General features: G+C 37.2%; 1 protein-coding gene and 1 long non-coding RNA gene across 2 annotated transcripts in view; one reads left to right on the top strand and one right to left on the bottom strand.

Annotated features, from left to right (window-relative positions):
- LOC112966146 (5'-nucleotidase domain-containing protein 1-like) overlaps positions 1 to 19,326 on the bottom strand; it is a 96,527-nt gene that overhangs the window by 29,271 nt on the left and 47,930 nt on the right. The gene's annotated exons all lie outside the window — the stretch shown is intronic.
- Positions 692 to 19,064, top strand: LOC112966155. The gene is made up of 3 exons (XR_003253525.1): positions 692 to 837; positions 3,711 to 3,801; positions 18,912 to 19,064. It is a non-coding gene; the product is annotated as an uncharacterized LOC112966155 (long non-coding RNA).

The following is a 19,326-nucleotide window of genomic DNA, read 5'->3' as shown; positions in this document are numbered from 1 at the left end:
ATCTGCAAGTTCCAAGAAATATATCTGCAAGATATATTTCACAGAGGTTTGATGAAGTCTTCTACAATATTTCATTTAACTCTCCAGAACTTCTGTTTAGAAGGGTAAGAGGGATATAAAATACAGAATTTCATTTATTCCTTGCAGTTATCTTGTAAATTTTTTTAAAAATTGGGACATTTGTAGAGGTACAAAACGGCAAGATGAGAAGAAAACTCCCTCTCCCAAACAGTTTTACTCTTAACCTTATGAGTTTCATAAGAAGGCTTCAGAGACACAAAAATGAGAGGTTCCCGATATCCAGACATTATCTCCCCAGATGATCCTATCTTTATTAATCCTGTATTCATCCTAGAGGTCCCTATTTAATTACAGAGAGAGACAGGCTTTTCCTGAAAGCAGTCCAAATTCAAGCAAGCTAGGCCAGGTGTGGTAACTGGGCGGGGGAAAGACATGATCATTTTGAAAATACATATTTCAGCTCAAGCAACTTTCTACAACCTTTCCTTTCAGGGAATGCTTCACTGTTATAAAAAAATTAGACATCTCAAGGTGTCACTTCTGTTATTGAAGTGCTGGCTGTCTGTGTTATAATTGACATGAACTGAACCAGTTCTTAAGAAATAGGGGCTTAACCAATTAAGCTCCTTTTCTACCATGTCTGAATTTAGAAAGAAAAAGCCCCAACTGTGAAGAATTTGCAAACTGGAAAGACGAACTGCTTCAACTTTTATCAGTGCAGAACTATGGACGACCACCGGAAAGACGTTACAAAATCATACAAAAGCTCACAACTCTGTAAGAAGTCCAAAGGATCTCTTGGGTTCTGTGCAGCTGGTAAGATACTTTTCTTGGTTTATTTTCAAAAGTTCTTTATTTTTGAAATTATGGCGGTGTAACCTAGAATGGTTTAACCTGAGCAGTGACGGGAGACTATTTTGTCCTTTTTCGGACAGTGGTTAGAAGTGCTCAGCAGTATGGCTGTGTAGAAGAGCCCGTTCCTCACAGGCAGACATTGTGGCTGCTAAGCTTGGTGGCTATATGGGCTGCGAACATTAGGCTGTGGATAAGCATTAGAGAAGGAGCTCAGCTCTTAGAATACGATTACCAAATGAACACTGCTTGAAGCAATCAGGAAAAGGGGTGAGCTGGAGGGAAGCACAGAAGATGAGGTCACCAGTAAGACATGCTGACCTAAGCTGACACTTCAGAAAAATGTCTCAATTTTAATTATTAAAATAAAATCAGGACACACAACGTAACTTCCTTGTATCACTGCAGACTTTAATCTTGGTTTATGTAAGACTCTAGAGAAATTTCTGTTGAAGCAAGGCATACTGGAATTTGCTCTTGGACCGCACTCTTGCACACTGAAAAACTACACTGCAGTGTGGTGGGCAAAAACTTCCTGCCATTCATTTACTTTGGCTTCAGATATTAAAACAATAGTTCTTCAATCCTCAGTTAAGCAAAGATCAAGAAAAGGTTTATTTCCATTTCTTAATACTAAAGGTAGAAAATGTACTATGTAAGCTGAAATAGACAATTTGACGGTGAATAAGCGTATCTGCATAAGGCAATATGGACTCTGCTGCAAGAGACCTTTGATATTTGTTTCTTCAGTTCCCTAAAATGTGTTCTTTTAAAGAGCATAACAATTGCAAAATAGACATGAACATACATAGCTATGGCACATACTCTGCTTGGAATACAGAATAGACACTTTCATTAACATTTATATGAAAACTGTTTATACAACAAAGTTTGCTTATGATCTAGAAGAAAAACTCCACTCTTTTCTCAACTGATTACACTACCTAAAACTCCTAATTTAATTTTACTAATTAATTCTGCTTGAATTTCCAGTTCTTTAAATATTGGCTGCCTTTGGCAGGGAGAAAATCCCAGTTTTACATCAACCTCTAAAGACTAACTTAAGATTCAAAATTGCACAGGAAAAAAAAATAGAATAAAATAAAATAAACTCTAATCCCTTCTTTCTATCTTTAAGAAAGCAAAACAGTTTTCTTAAATCTTGCAGGATTTGTTCAAATAGCTTACCTTGTAACCTTGGTCAAAGTTAAACTAGACAAAACACTTAGCATCAGCCAGCTGATTTTATGCGGAAGTTGTGCAGCTGTTTTTATATATATATATATATTTTTTTATGTAAAAAAGTGGAGAAGATGGGATACACACTACCACCTTCTTTAGTATGGAATATTAGTGTATATTCCAAGTATCTAGGGAAAAGCTTGAAGGAAGAACTGCAGACAAGTAATGTTCCTCTACAGTTTATTCTAGCATGGAACATAAATCACCCATGCAAACTGGGAAACCTGGAAGGACTTGTATAACTGAGACATAGAAAGTGAAGGCAAACTCCCTGTGCAGGGGTTCTTCAGAGAGTAGTTTTCTATTGCCCCTGGGGAGTACACTATTTGTTCACCTAGAAAAAGTCTCAGCTGCACTTGTTTGCTTTTCATGCTTGTAAATATTTGCTGCTTGCTAATTTTATGTGTTTTTAGAGATTACTTTTCTTTATGTCTAAAGCAAAGAGTACTTCCCTTGCTTTAGGGGGAAAGAAATGGGGGGAAAGAAATAATTACCTATATCCAAAATAACTACTTATGTGCAATACTAGAGAGCATGGACATGAATGCAGAATCAAGCAGAAAACAGTTTAGCAAAGGGAAATAAAACACTGTTATGTTATAGTTCACATAAAATGTATCTTAGTAGAAAGAATAAAAGTGTTTTGCCTTCTTCATTAGGAGATACAGTATGTTACTTGAGCATCTAACATTTCTTAGCACAAAATTTTTTATAGAGAATAGAATACTATGCTCTTCTTCACTTTGTACACATTAAGAATAATTTAGCACTCTAAAAATGTGACTTATCAACATCTTAAAGTTTCATTTTACTACTGTTTTTCTGCCAACTTGTATTTCTTATATTACCTTAGTTTTTCTGTTGAGCTACTTATCTAGAAGTTTTAAACTGTATATGAAAAGCAAAATAATTGATGGATCTTTAAAATCAGTATAAATTTTATTAAAATATTTCAAATAATTAATTTCAACTACTACATGTACCTTTTATTAAAAAAAAAAAAMCAAGAAAAAAATTGCATATTGTTTTGGTAATAAAAAAAATCTAAATAGCCTTCTGCAAGTTAATGATTTTACAAGCATACAATAGCTGCAGATAGCGGTTATTAAAAGCTTGCTGTCTGCTAATAGAGCTGCTCAGACTGTTCCTCTGACTCAATAGTTACAAGAAAACAACCGTGCCAAAAACATGACAGTTTACTTAGTACTGCAGTGGAGTCTGGCAAATTCAGCAAGCGCAGTGAGAACATTCCCAGGGTCAGCTAGTGGAACCTGGGAATCTCTCTCCTTCTGTATGAACAGCTAGGGGTTCAACTTAGTACTGCCTTTTTCGCTGTTAGTAAAAAGTAGGTTTGGACCTGACTTTTAAAGAATTCATCTCTGTTCCTCTTATTAAAAACAAACAAACAAACAAACAAACAAACAAAACAAAAACCCCACCCCTCTCTTGAAAGGAAAGTTCTCAACAGAAAGAGAACTTTACATAGCTTGGCTTATTCCCTTAGTGTAACACAGGTATCCTGCAATCGATAAGTTGTGAAGCAAACTCATTTCCAAACAAAATTGGATGCCTTAGAATTATTGTTTTTTTTACAGAAACAAAAACTTAACATTTGAAGCTGCTGAAAGTGGGGTTCTGGCTCCTGTTGATCCATGAGTTCTTCTTACCACACTACATACAGAAGCAGTACGTACACACCTAAAAATCATATCTACATTAAAACCTTTTGAATATGGCTCTGTCAGGGAAGAGATTACATTTTTTTTATTAATTTACATTGCTTTGCATATTATACTAAATTGGGACTATTCTTAAATATTATTAACAACAGCACTGCAAAGAAGAATAAAAGAAAAAATCTTTAATTTCAAATTGAAATATAGCAGCATAAAATAGTTAGCAACTATCTTCCATTATGAAATGTAGAAGCTGCCACTAATAGTTTAAAACCATAAACATAGCAGAATATCAAACATACCAGAAAAGCACAAAATATGAAAACAATTACAGTGGGTGGTCTTGCTCAGTAGCAAATAGATATTTTTTCTGCTGTATTGTCTGCCTTAAACTGTGTTCCCCTTATCTTAGGAAAATGCTCAAGAGGCACCAATATACGGTTTAGTGCCTAACACTGATCTGAGCTTCACAGAATCTCCCCTTGGAGACATACCTTTGCGCATATTCATATATTGTCAGTGAATCCCAACAGGGGTTTTGCAATCTTACTGCATTAAGGAGGACCATTAGATTCTTTTACTATAGTCTATGCTTTATTCCATACTATTTCTGTCATTTCTAGGGAAAAAAATGGCTCCTTTAAAAATCTGTTTTTGTGCTGTGAACATTTGCCATGATAAACGCACACATTAGGTTCCATCACACAAAGCCTCCACCAACCTCTATTTCCTTATGTGAAAGTGCTAAAGGAAATTACTTTKAAGGTGTGCTGGTGAGTAATTATGTGGCACTATGCCAAGCTACACCTAAATAGGAGGAAAAGGAGAAAATAAACTACTCTGTGGATGGCAGGTGTGCTGGAGCTGAGGGCCAGCTGCAGAGCAGGATGGTCCCCCCACAGCTGGCTACTGCRTGCACTGTGTCGTCCCAAGAGGTGCGGGGACGCGGTACCTCCAGGTTGTCCTCAGGGAGGGTGCTCAGGGGGCAGGAGGGCCACCTGAGAGAGGGGAGCTGCTCTTTGGGGAAAGGACCCTAAAACTGCTAGAGTTTGGGGCTGGCTTTGGAGGGAGAATGACCGCACTGGTGGTTTTGTCTGAGTTAGTCCGGCCCCTGGAACAGTGGATCGGCAGTTCTGCCACAGATTTCCTACGTGGGAAATGAGTCTTAGCATTTTGTGTGGAAAGGGAAGTGTTAGGGCTCCCATATATCAAAGGTACTGTGCAGGTAAATACAACAAGGTTCATCATAAAGTATTTTGATACAGTGGCAACAAGAGCCTTTTAAGTAGCTTAGGGGGACAAAATGTGATCAAGATGAGGGAGGCAGAACTGCAGTTACATAGGCTCTGGACAAGAGAACATGTAACTGGAATTTGATGTTGCTCAGGCTGTGCGTGCTGAGATGACGAACAGTGGGAAAATTTCTCTGAGGTCAGAGAAATTAGCAAAATTTTTATCTTCTTTTCCCTGCTCCAAGCCTCTTTTGACACTTAGCAGCTCCTGTCTATGCAGGGTGTGCATATTAAGTTCTGTATCAAGAATTATGATCTGCAGCAGAAAGGAGGTAAAAGGGAATAAAAAGGGAAGGACTTGATGGTAAATTCAGTCTTGAGGTCTAGGGACAATTTTGTGGCCCTGTGGACAAAAACTGGTGGATGAATTCAAAGGAGGGGCAAAGAATGTGACAAGGTTCAAACAACTGGCAGAGATTTCAGATGCTCTTTAAGGCCTGCTAGGCCAGATGTATATCTGGGATGCCAGGGAATGGAAATCGGAAAGAATAAGAAACTCTGTTCCCAAAATCGGTATTCAATATTTTGAGATATTGTATAACTTCATATTTAATAACCTGAATGAAAAACATTAGGAAATTAATGTTCTAAGAAAGAGAAAAAGTTTTTATGTGTCAAACTATCACYGTAAATCTCAGAACAATGTAACCAGGCTGGAGTTGGGAAGGAAGAAAGGAAACATTTCCTTTCTGGAAAAGTAAGTTTAGTTACTCTTTGCTGAGAAGACCGATATGAAAAATTTGTATTAATGATTTTTTTTGAAGAAGTAAAAGGGAAACGATACCCATGACACTTCCTATAATATATTTTTCCAATACCTTAACGGTGCACTTTATGTGGTTTGCAAAACCACTTACTACCTATGTGAAAATGCGATTTACCTGGTTTCTCAGAATCAAGAATCTTGTTCAAGACCTCCGTATGCAGGAATTTCACAGATAAAATCTTTTGCTACTATTATTCCAGAAAAAAATAGTCATCTTGGAATGTTCAGCATTAGCCTGGCAGTATCACAGAGACACCTGGGATCTGCGGACAGTAATAATATATAAATTCTTTTCACAACAGATGAGAATCAGTTTATAATGAATGTGTTTACTAATGAAAAGAAAAAGTCCTGGGATCGCTAACTCTACTTAGCAAAGCACACAACATACATATTTAAGTTTAAGACATCTGGAGTCCTAATCAAATAATAAAGAAGAGGTGAATAACAAAGAGAGAAAGGAAGAATACAGTACCTCACCTTTACCTTCTCCCAATTTTTCAGTCTGTAAGAAGTAATTCCCTTCTGAACATCAGCTGCAGAGGACTTGTTACTGATCTAAATGATCACTCATGTCCCACGATCACTCGTCAGCTAAGAAATGTCAAAGTTTCATGTTCTCTGGCCACTGATTCTTGCAGAACCAGCTAGTTCTCTACCCACCTAAGATTTCCCCCATGCATGATAAATCCACACCTGCTATTTGTTACAGCTCTCCTACACCACTTAATGCATTGTAGATTCTTCTGAGCACCTCATAAACATTAATCAAGCCTTGGCATTTAGAAACTGGGAAACAGAGGCAGAGATTCAGTGATTTATCAAAGCGAACCAGATCTCAGCCCAGGTTTTCATCATGATTCCCAGTTGTATTCTCAGCTCATTTCTAGGGCTTCCTAAACAGGTCCTTTCACTACTTTCTTTCAGTAGCAGATCTGATGCCTGCAGTATAAAAAGCAGTATGTGCTTTCTGTGAAAAATAGTTCTACAAACTAACCTTTATAAAAGCTTGACATTTTGGAAGAACACACAAGAGAACTCTAAAGCTTTTTAATTGAAACCAGCACATACAGATTCATGGAAACTATGCTGAAAGGAAGCTTTCTGCAGTGGCTGCCAGTCCTGAATCTGCCAGGAATGTACCATACACAACCCTCTATTTTGACTCTACTGTAAACTGTTTCAATCCCAATTTCTAAGCAAATTTAAAATCAAATCACAAGGTAACTCTTTACTGGGTTCTCTGTCTAATCATCTACTTATTTTTGAATCCTACAGAAGAAAACAATTACACAGACAAGGAAAATAAATTAAAACCCTGCAAACTTTTATGAAATCTATGTGACACCACAGAAAGATTTTTCCCCCCAAAGTCATACTGTTATCACTTCCTCCCCCTGCCATGATGTAGGTAATCTTTCTTCCAGAAATACCTTGTGGAATTTGACAGCTCTTTAAGGACTATAATGCAAAGTTTAAACTAAAGGTCCACCAACCTAATTCACACAGGGTTGCACWGAGTCTCAGTGCAGTGGTAAATTTTGTGAACTTGTATTGAAGTGTCCCACAGGCAGCCAGTCCTTGGCTTCCGTAGGCACTGGAATAGACCTGCACAGATCACAGCTTTTTCTAGTCAGCAGGTAGCCTGGTACAGTTTGGTTGCTTAAATACTGGTGTCTTCAGTTGCTTAAATACCGGTGTCTAGCAACATTTGAGATGCCCTATGGTGCCAGTCGAGAGGGCATGGGTCTCCCCTAGATCCTTTGCCATTTCCACAGGCCCCATGTGGTTGGGCTCCCTGGGGCTCTCAGTTAGCAGAGTTAGGGAACTGAATTGTGCACCATGGCTGAGGATCAGCTCCAGAGGCAGAAACATAACTTAAAGGGCCTCTGACAGGGCACACAGCCACAATAGATGGCAATGCATGTCAATGGAGTCAATGTATTCAATAGAGTAGTAGTGCAGACACTTCCTTTTGGGCAGCTGTACAGTTCTCCACTGACTTTATTGGCTAGCTCTTCATTGACTATAATGGGAGTCAGCTGAGTAATATCCAAAAATGATAGCTACAGTGGTTTCTATACACAGTGGTTTCTATATCCATGCCTAGTATTTATTTATTTATTTCCAAAATAGAGCTTTGTGATTTATGATGTATGGAATCACCCTTTTGATGTTGTTACTAGTCAATTTTTGCCTAAGGGAGAGGCCAGCAACTGAATGGCCAAAATTAGCATCTGAACACTATCCATCTCTATGATATAGAAATGGCAAGAAGAGAAGCCATATTTTGAAACTAGGATAACGAGGGCATAACGTCTTACTTGTAAGCATCAGTAAAGTCTGGTAACGATCTGCATGAGTTAATAAGCTCCCCAGTGGGACCTTTTTTTATTCCATGGACAAAATAAGATGTATTTGTTTAAGATAAGATGTATTTGTTTAAGCATCTTATATTAAAAAATACACAATACAGATCAAAAGGAAGTAATGTTCACTTAATGTCAAAATAGCTGCTGGCTTGCACATGGTTTGTTTCCCTACTCTTTCTTTCAGTCCTACAAGTCCTACAGTTTAGCTTTTACTTCCCTTCCTACTCTTGCATGGAGGCTGTTAGGTGTGCTGGGAAATAAAAATGAAGGTGAAAATAAATATTTAATCTAACCAGAGGGAATATTAAAAAAATAAAATAAAGTTTGGTCTATTCTAGAATTGCTATGCTGGATATTGAACTATCTATATAAATAATTGCTACACATTCTTCAGGTATTATGTTATCCTAGCCTGGGCTCCATTGTATCAGATGTCAAAGAACCATAAACTACTTGGTTATTAAGACATCTTAATGCTCTCTTCAGTAAATTAAATAAAGTGACCTTATGTCTCCCTCAAACATAATATCATAGTCAGCCCTTTCAAACTTTCAGTATTTCTGTGGAAGGGTAAATATGAGAACTGAAAGTATTTTTTTGGAAATGGTCTTACTGATGCTGCACAGAAAGTTAGTGCTGCAAGTCCTGCWTATAGGTGTAAGATCTGCATTTGCTTTTGCCTTCCACAGGGTATTGGGTCTTCGCTTTCTGTAGCATAACTCACATAAATCCCAAGTCTTTTTCAGCATCACATGTTGTTAGAGTATTATCACACTATAAATACGTGATCTATGTTCACTACTGACTGCTCTGTTTCTAGATCTTGCATTTGGCTATGCTTTCCCAGAGATTACGAAGGAAAAAATGGTAAACAATCTCTTTTTAACAACCTTTTTATGTGCTGGAGAATTCCTTTATTCCAAAGAAGTTTGTTTGCTAAACACAGCTTTGTCTGGGAACATGAGCTGGTCATTTTAGGTGTTTTGGCTTTGGTTTTGAAAATAAAGACTAGTACATGAAACACAATTCAAGTTCTGTAGTTTTCACAACAGAGAGAGGATAGGGTTGTCAGCTCCATAGTAGCCCATATTGATGGAAAAACATGCTATGCTTTTTGATTATTTGGGCTTCCTAGGCGTGCAAACTATCCTGCCTGATCTCTCTGATGAGTCCGGTACAGTCCAGATTGGACTGTTTCATGGTTCCATTCTGTGCTAATATCCTGGAGAATGGAGACACTTAAAAAAAAAAAAAAAAACGAAAAAAACCCACAATAGCAACACTGAGAAGCAATCACAAAACTACAACTGAGGATTTTCTATATCCTGACTTTCCACGAGCACACTGTGAATATGTTGAAATAGAATTATATAGAGCTACTATATTTAACTCTATTTATAGCTTACATACTACTGTATATCATTGTTATAACAGCTGTTATTTTCAAATGGTGATGCAATCTCTTCAGCAACCACATTTAAAGCATCATCATGAGTTACAGATTTTGCAGCCTATGTCACAGAACAGTTCTTTGACAGAAGCTGCTTCTAAGTACACATGGTGGGAAGACAAAAATAATTCCAAAATTAAGAGGGTTTTTAGCATGGTTCTCTACGAAGAAAGTTTTTTCCATTAAGATTAAACATATGCATGACTTGATAACCAATAACCAATTTAAAAAATCATTGGTACAGAACTGTCTTCCAAAACAAACATTATGCTAGGCGATTGCTTTCAAATTAATTTGGTTTGAATAATTCCGGTGTAGAACAAATCAAGTTAGTAGATCTGGTTACTTAAACTTATAAGGGGTGTATCACTGAACCATAAAAAATAAAACCAACAGAATTAATTGTAATTATGTTTTCTTAATTTTCCCATTATGGATCTTTGGAAAGGGCTAAAAGGATTCTCACAGTCAAAAGTCTCCTGGAGTCCTTTGGCAAATATGGTTTACACATCTTCACTGCTTCTGCATTAGGACACTGGAGATCTTAGTTAAATATGTAGATCTGCCAGAGGTATGATTATGGCTAAGTCATTCAATCTGTCTGTGCTTCAGTTCGCTGGCTCTAAGATGAAAAAATAATACTTTTATTTTTCTACCATTTGTTCTTCTGGTCTGCCTGTGGACTCCTTGAAGACAGAGAACTGACTCTTATCAGGTGTTTGCACAATACCTTAAACAATTGGACTTTGATTTTTATCTGTGCCTTGAGTATAATGTAATATAATCAATAAATAGGATTTGACAGTAGTGTTAGTTACTGCAGCCCCTTTCAAAAATGAAAATACGCTTTCCGTAGAAAAAGAAATCTGTTTTTGGAGCACTTGGCAATTATGCTAAACATGTTTTCCAGTTTTAACAAAGGAATATTGTTTATATCCAGCTTTTGAAAGCAGCGGCTTTAGTTTTCTTTGAAATAGCTTTCTGTAATATTCTTATCAGTTTAGTGCCAAACACAGTATTTAATATCAAAGGTAACCAGCTGAAGCAACCCCTGCTGTCTTTATGCAGAAATATTTTGCAGTTTTTCAATGTTCTGATTTTTGGATGAATTACTTCTTATTCCTTTTATCCTCTAAGGTACTTTGAACACTATGCAAACATATAAAGAACTTGGCTTGACACATTTACTTTAATTTTTTCTTTTAAAGAAGGGTAAGCATTGGAGAATGAATCCATAGTTCAGCATTCATCTTGCTACTCAGAAACAAACATATGTCATATTTCAAAGACTTTATTTTTATTTTTTTTAATAAACAAGGAATTGTTGAGGAACAATGGTGGAAATAATGGGGCCTAGTTTCCTATGAAGTTGTGTCTCGCAATTGGATTCACTGAATGTCTAATAAGATGCAAGGTCTCATGGATGCTTTTSCTGTAGCTGGATCATTTATAACCAGACTCTCCTGTGTGGATCCTCTGGTATCTAATAAGGGGTAAGTTTATGCTGCAGCCTTTCTCTGAGCGGGGACTGACAGACTCCTTTTTTCCTCCATAGCCTGCAGAATCTGTAATATTTCTGAGAATACTAGGCCATACTCAAATTTGGTTGAAATATTGGCTTACAAATAGAGGTTAGCAGTAGGGGATGGCCAGAAATTCCTACCTGTACATACCATGTGCATAAACCTCATTGTTTTGGGAAAACAGACTAAAATGTTGAAGAATTAGCCCACGTCCTGGCAGCTCTTTTGGCTAATATGGTTGAGGCATTAGCCAAAGGAGCTAAAGAAGCAGCATCCAACCCAATTTCCAAAGCCTGGCTCAGCCTGATGACCAAGTACCTCCCATCTAGGAGGGGAGATCAGCTGAAATCTCAGAGCTTGGCACATGCTCCTACCACCAGGTTTACAGTAAACTGCTTTAGTGGTATCAGCACTGTACCCTCCTGACCAAAACAGAAAGAGAACTTGCCTGCTCAAACCTTTAACTTCTCATTTGCTGAGTTCCATTTTCCCCCCATTAAGAAAAGTGACATGTGGGCATGTCTAAAATGCCCAAGTGAGAGCAGCCATCTGTGAGAATATAGAGAAATGATGCAATGAGAATCTGGCCTTCCAGCACTTTTGAAGCAACTACCAGTGAAGCCCATTCCAAGAAAAACCCTCCATTCCTTTCCTTTGGAGAAAGAAATGGCCCCTCTGCTCAGATTGCCAAAAAGGATGTACTGTAATGGAAAGCTTGGCTTGCTTTGGTTGGCTTCCACACAGTCTAACTATTATGGTTAGTGGCAACATACAGAAATTAGACCAGTCTAACTATACTGTGGTAAAAGTGGGTATGTTTACAATCAGTGCAGAGTGGCCCCTTGCATCATTTTACAACACGATTATAACGATATATTTTCACTTAGTAAAATGAATTTACTTTTACTTTCATAGTAACCTCCTCAAGAGTTTTTTTCCATCTCTCCTCCTTCTGCTTTCCCAATGTCTAACTAATTTATCTCTGCAATGGAGCAAAAATGTTCAAAACATACTTGTTTTGTTTTTATGAGGTAATGACCATCAAATAAGGTAGCCAAGGGCTTTGAAAACCATCAGAACACATGAAGCCTTATGCCAAGGAACAAAGATTTTTTGTTGTCATCTGTTAAGATATTGTGGCTGTCCGTGACTGTGGCAACCCATTCTGCAAAAGGATGCAAGTATGTGCTGGCCCAACTTAATTTTGCTCTTTGCATGTGTTTTTGATGCCTTCACATAGGCCACTGTGCTGAATATGTAAAAAACAATATCCAGACTGACACCGTCATCTAAGACTATGTTTAGCGGACGTGAAATAAATTGTTAGAAAAGAGGTCCTTAACTATAGCCTCCCATCTTACCTATCCCATGGCTTAATTACAAACATGCTGACCACACAGTAGGAAATGATCAGCTCCCTATTTTCAAACAATTTCCAAACTGTTGATCTCAAGAGTTCTAAGACAGGGAGTATCTAGCAAACTTAAAAAAAGATTAATTGGTAATGCGCTTTGATCAGTAGGTAACATATACTGATTCTTTTAAGGTTTCTCTGCAGCATATAAATAATATTGGGAAACCAGAAGTCCTTGAGACAGCTGTTTACACTGTCAGAAAAACTTTGCTGTGTGGCTGATATCTGTACAAATGCTGTAATTTGAGTGGAATAGTTTTAGACTAAGATCATTTAAACAAAGGATGGGAGGTGAAGGCCAAGGAGCCTGATGCTGTGGATTTTGGAAACACCCTCTTAACTTCTTGGGTGTATGATAAATAGCTATGAAACAACCTCTGTTTTATGAGATTAAATTTGTCTGCGTATGTCACTGTCAGCCCTACTGGCCTACCTGAGGCTGGTTTTCAGAATGTGGAATCAGACATTAACCATGCTGCCGAAAGGGCGTCAACTGGAGGAGTCACCTTCATATGGCATTTCCATAGTCTTTTGGGGTTTTCATAATAAACACTGAAAACAGTCAGGATCTATTACTAGACATTAGGATCTCTCTCTATAAAGCCTTTCATCACCCATACCAACTATTTGCTCAAAAAAAATTTCCTCTTTTCCCCAAAATGATGAATGAAATGAGAATCCCTATTAGAGATAAGAGTAGGGATATATTTCTTATTGGTAACTTGGGCACAGAACTAGGTACTTTATGCCTTAAAACAGTGAGTCCTCTGCTGTCAGCTGTATACAGAACCTGTTCCTGACATTAGAGAATTAGGAGACCCTAAATCTTGACATATACAAAAGATCTGCAAAAAGATCTAGGTACAAAAAGGTACAAAAAGATCTAGTTTTGAAAACCAGAGTATAGAATTATTAGTTATAACTTTCCCTTTTCTAAATAGCCAGAAAATATATGAAAAACAGTGGTAATACACTGTATAGAATTGCTAAACAAGATTTCCATGATAGAAATGGATTTCTTTCAGACTACTGTGGGATGTTATAACAATATAAAGGCACCTGTTTTAGAAGACCTATGTAAAACATTTGTGGACTTTACTGCTCCTGGATAAGGCAGTCCTCAGTCAGGATAACCTTTGCATGCCATTATGTCATGAGCTCTCAGCAAATATGCATTATTATGTGGCCCTGCATTATAGAATATTTTCAGACAGGCTAATACGAGAAGAGACACTCTTTCCAGAAAAATGGCAGCCAGCACAACTGCATTAAATAAACGTGGTATGCAAGTGGTAGCTTGCATTTCAAAGTGGTAACTGCATTAAATAAAGGAATAACACAAGACACTGCAGGAGCAGATTACACAGGTCTCTTCTGCTGGTGGTGTTGCTATTCTGTTTGTATCTTCTGAGAAGCAGGAAAACAGGCCTTTCCTGGACTTCCCCTCCGGATGGCTTCCTGACCCCAGAGATCCTTCCTGGAGGGGCAGCGTCGCATCCCGTGCTGCTGACTGACAACTAGCTGGGAAGCACCAAGCCAGGCAGTACACTGTTAGACTCCCTTTAAGCTATTTCTGCTTGACACATTAGACCTATTTCCAAAATCTTCCTTAAGACAATAGAAGAAATAGAAATGCAAAAGTAAAGACTTGAAATTCAGAAAACCCCATCACAGGGTGAAATCCCTCTCCTCTGTACGTCTACCTATCATGCTGTGCTCTTACTCTGCCTCCTCCCACGCTTTTCACTCTTCCCATAACCTGGCCACTCCAACGCCCTCTCCGATTCATCTGTGTCCCACGCACATGCTTTGTGCACTGCTGCATTTCTGTGAGGGAATTTGCTCCCCTCCGACCTCCACTGCTGTTTGGGGAGGGAGCAGTGGGCATCCAAGCTTCAGTGGTCCATGATAAAGATGCACTAGGGACCTGTGTTGAACCATTGAAGAAAAGGTCCTATTTAATCCCAGAAATGACTTGAGGCTGAAGGATTTCAGTACAGACAAAATCTTGGAAAATATGACAGAATCCATTAAGTCTTTGCAGACTGAAGACCATAACCCATATATTTGGTAAGTATTCACAGGTGCAGCAAAAGACCAGATCCCTATTGGGAGAGTGAGTCTCTGCCAAATATCAGGTCTCTGCACAAAAACACTAACAGTTGTGCTGTTGTATTTGTGATGACCTAAGGACTAAATCTAAAAGTAATTTTAAATTTAAATTTGAATCTACATTTAAATCTTAACATGTAAATATCTAAAGCAAGACAAGATCAGTAAAGAGAGATGATTGGAACAAATAATAGTAATAAACAAGCTATCATGACTTTTAACTTCTCAGGCTGATGTAAAAAAAAAAAAAGGGATTTTGTTGTCAAGGCATTCTTCAATATAGAGGTAGTAACTGAGATGCCTATAACATAGCAAATATAGCAACTTAGCTGCCTATATTATAGATTCAACTCAAAGTGTTTTTATTGAAAGTTTCATCACCATTTTCTAGAAATGGCTTTTATGCTTTTCAAATAAGCAAATACTGCAAGACTATTTAAATTATAGTGCTTATAGCAGGACAATATCATCTGTTTCAAAACTTCCACATTTTTTATAGAAATTTCAGTTTTACTTAAGGCATTCAAATATTTACTGGGTAAAATTTTGTTATTCTTCTGCCTGTGAAGACTAAAGTCTTAATTAGTACAAGTCCAAATGTAAAAAGAATGACACTAAGAGAAGTTAAAAGACTTACACATTTAACATCCAGGAAAATGAAGCTACTCCCTTTCAGATCCCACTCTGTGGGCCTAAAAGCCCTTCAAATGTAAATGCCTAAAAATAACCATATAGGATCAGCCCTGATCTCCACTCAGTTCTGAATCCCATCTCTGGCAATAATCAAGCCCAGATGTCTCACAAGAAAACTTAAATGGCGGACATAGGATCATCTCCTCCTGATGAAGTCTTGAAGCCCTATTAATTGAAGACTTTCTTGAGCCATTTTATATCCTCTTCCTCTTTTTTCTTTTCTAATTGGCCTTTCCAGTTTATAGCATTTTCCTGTATTTTTAGAAGACTAGAGAAGAATAGTTGAAGGATGAAAAAAAAGCTGAAGTGAGCTGTTAAAAATGGCAGCTACCAGAGAACCATAAAAAACTGCAGGATTGAAAAAGATTCCTAAATTGGAGGCTACATCATGTAGGAGAGGCATCCTGAGCTGGACAGAAAATCAAGTGCAGGAATAAGGCAGACAGCTAGGAAGTGCAACTGTAAGTGGGCTTTGAAAACCCAAGAATCTCTACAGTAGAAAGTGAGCAGGGCTGCTTATCTAGGTGTTTAATAAAGGCACATGATCTCGCAGAAACATCACATCCACTGTCACTTCAAATAAAGGATCTTCTTGTCCTGTGCATATATATGCACATATATATGAAGATATATCAGCACATTCACCCTTAAATATGCATTGTGCATTCACACACTGAACACTTATGAGAAACACAATTTCAGTTTATCAGAAAAACAGACCAAAATAGATAGTTCCTCAACTGAAAATAAAAGATTAAAGTCTTATTTAGGACCTAAGTAAGTATTCCCTGTACACGCAAACTTACAGAAGGCTTTCAGGGAAGTTAGAGTTACCTATAGCATTTTTATTTTAACTTCACATTCTAAAGAACGTATTTGACAACGACCAGAGCTGGCAGTCAGGCTAGTAATCTGACCTCCGTTAATAAGTGATGTGATATATGGTAAGCTCTGTTGTCAAATGTTACAGAAATCTTGGTATACTGCAGATTATCAAATGAGTGAGAACTGTATTTGCTGCTCTATATTTCTTCACATCCTATATGCATGACATATTATTTTAAGCTGGCTGTGGCTGTTGAAAGGAAAGATAGAAAACCCTACATTCTCAACATAGCATTTACACAAACATTTTGGACAAGATCCTTCGCCTGAAGAGTTCAAGATATTATTAGTACTTTCAAGAATGATTTAAGAAATTTCCCTACTAAAAAGTAAATGTAACCCTGTGAATAACAAGTACATGAGATACATTACAGGGTATTTGTATTATGGGAGTGAATTTGTTTTCTTGTAACACTGTTCTCATAATATATGTACTTTGCTATATAAGCTACACCTAACTATATAAAAACTGTTTCGCCAGGTGAAAACACAGGTAGCTGTTCTAAAACCCAGAAAGAGATGTATACACTATTTCTCCATTTAGCATTATGATACTTTGAAAGATTATTATGCCAACTAAACAACTAATTATTGTGCTTTTTAGTGCCTCAGTTTAATGAAAAGCAGTCACATGAATTTTGTGAGACTTCAAGCAATGTTTTGATTCCTTTGAATAATGCATGTCTTGAAACACAAATGAAGTAGTGATGCATTTTTAATTGCACAATTGAAATCATTTTTCATGGTTCTAAATGGATTAGTTCTAAAATTGCTTGTCTACTGAAGAAACATTTTCTGCAGAAATTGTGATATGATATCACAATCCTGCAGACAATGACTTCTTTGTCATGTTGTCCTGTTTTTTGTCCTCCTTCAAATGTTTACTGAACACAGTGTCCTTTTTGAAATTATTCACTGAAAATAAGTTATCCTTCTCTTTGGTAAACCTCAAAGCCTTTCCTTTAGAACATTTTCAGCAAAAAATCCTGTTATACATAAATAGAATTTAGCTCCAGTACACAATGCAACACTTGTGGTACTTGAAATTAAGAACATACTCCGTATTTTGTGCTTGAAGTCTGTTTATAACACAATTCCATCAAAAAAGAAGGGAAAACCTACTAGATGTATTATTAGGATTTCTTTTCTAATTCAGCCCTACTGATGGACAGAAGAATGTGGCTGAAACTCAGCCCTGGAGAAATGGATAGGATTCAGAAGCAATTACTTCAGTTATCAGGGGAATACTTTTTCAGGGGTATATCTGTTCTTTTACAGAAAATTCCATTTGCATGAAAATGTCAACAGGCAAGTGTCTTGTCAAAAAAGTCTAGAAATGTCAGAATTTTTCTGACCAGATCAAACTTCCCACTTCTTCAGGTTCAACTTCAGAATCAACTTTGAGACTTCCTGAAAATGTAGAAAATTGCCAAAAAACTTGGAACACAAAATGTGTCCAAAGTCAGTCCAATGATCTTTAATAAAAAAGCAGATAGGATTCGGAGAGGCCTGCCTARTTTTACAGAGGGTAGCTAAGGAACCTGGTCAGCAAATTGATGGCACTCTCAACAGCCCTTGGCACATCGGGACTGCTTTTTGTTCATGCTTCGGGCTGTAGACCTGATGCCTGGAGGTCCTGCAGCTTCCAGTTCAAACTGGGACTTGGAGACTATATTTAGATGGGGGAGAACTGTTCCCTGTGCTGTGCCTCAGAGTCAGCATCACATAGGACTAACCATTGAGTGAAACAATTAATGAATAGTTAATTTACTATTGAATGAGCAGACCTCTGGCCTGCCTGCTCATGCTTCCTTTGCACTGAAAACAAGGGTGACCTGGGTGCATGCCCTCCCTTTGTGTTCCTCAGCATAGACTTATCACTTCAGGATAGGTGATGCTCATGTCACCCAGTTGCTGCAGACACCAGGGAACATTCTTTCTGAAACAGTACGTGGTGGCATTTCTAATACATATTTTTCAAGGCGGCTTTCCAATTTGCAGAATTTTTCTTAAGGCTTTGTTTCAAATCAGAACCTCTTAAAGTTCTGAAAACAGCCACTGTGTTTCAGACACTCCTCTCTCTGAGAGCACTGGATATATTTTATTAAGGACACAAAATTTCATTATTTTTGCTTTGAAATAGGAAAAAAATATGCATGAACATCAGAGTAAATACTTTCTTGAAGCACTAGTGGATCCAAGAGTAAACATTTTTTATAGTAATTTAGAAAAATAAGCTCCAGTAATTGAAATAAAACTTGTTGCATGAACAAACTTGTTCTGTAAAGTGAGCCTTTGACACAGTAAAAGATACTTTATAAAATTATATTATTATTTTGGACACTTTCTCATATAGTTGTTTCTATTTTGATGCTAAAAACTTCACATACTCTTAAACTAGCCTATTCACCACTTTAAGACATGTCTCTAAAAACCTGTCCTATATGTATAATTATTTGCTTTGAATATTCTGGTTAGTTTTACAGAAGACATTTTATTATCAATTGCACACAAATTTGTTAAAAAAAATAAAATCATTCACAGTTTTGTAGTTTGAGCAAATTATTTATTTGCGGATTGTTCTAATTATGTTTGTATCTCTTACCTGTTTAGGCAGTAAGGTCTCCAGAACAGAAACTACTCTTTATTCTGCACTAATAAAGTATTCACATAATCATTGACCAACTCTCATTTGAGCATCTTTGCAATGCCAAAATATAAAAGGAATAAAAACCAGTAAGTGAGTAAGAAGACTCCAGGGAGCGCTGTTCCTGTTTGAATGCATAAGAAAGAAACAGCTTTATGAACATTGGTACTTATGAAATAGTTTCCTGTGGTTCTCAGCTGTGACTAGTTTCAAGTATCTAATAACGTGATCAAGCTAATGGTACACAGTAGTCTTCGATGGAGACAGTAATTTGAAGTCTTTTCCCCCTGCTCTGACCTTGTTTGCAGAAAAAAGACTTGCAGAAATTTCTTGGAGCTTTTTGCCTATTACATTTACTGAATTTGAGCAAAAGGTTCAAAA

Source organism: Apteryx rowi, unplaced genomic scaffold, assembly GCF_003343035.1.
Source record: "Apteryx rowi isolate R43461 unplaced genomic scaffold, aptRow1 scaffold_235, whole genome shotgun sequence".
Classification (NCBI taxonomy): Eukaryota; Metazoa; Chordata; class Aves; order Apterygiformes; family Apterygidae; genus Apteryx; species Apteryx rowi.
Note: the sequence above shows the minus strand (reverse complement) of the source record. Positions and strands in the feature narration are given on the sequence as shown.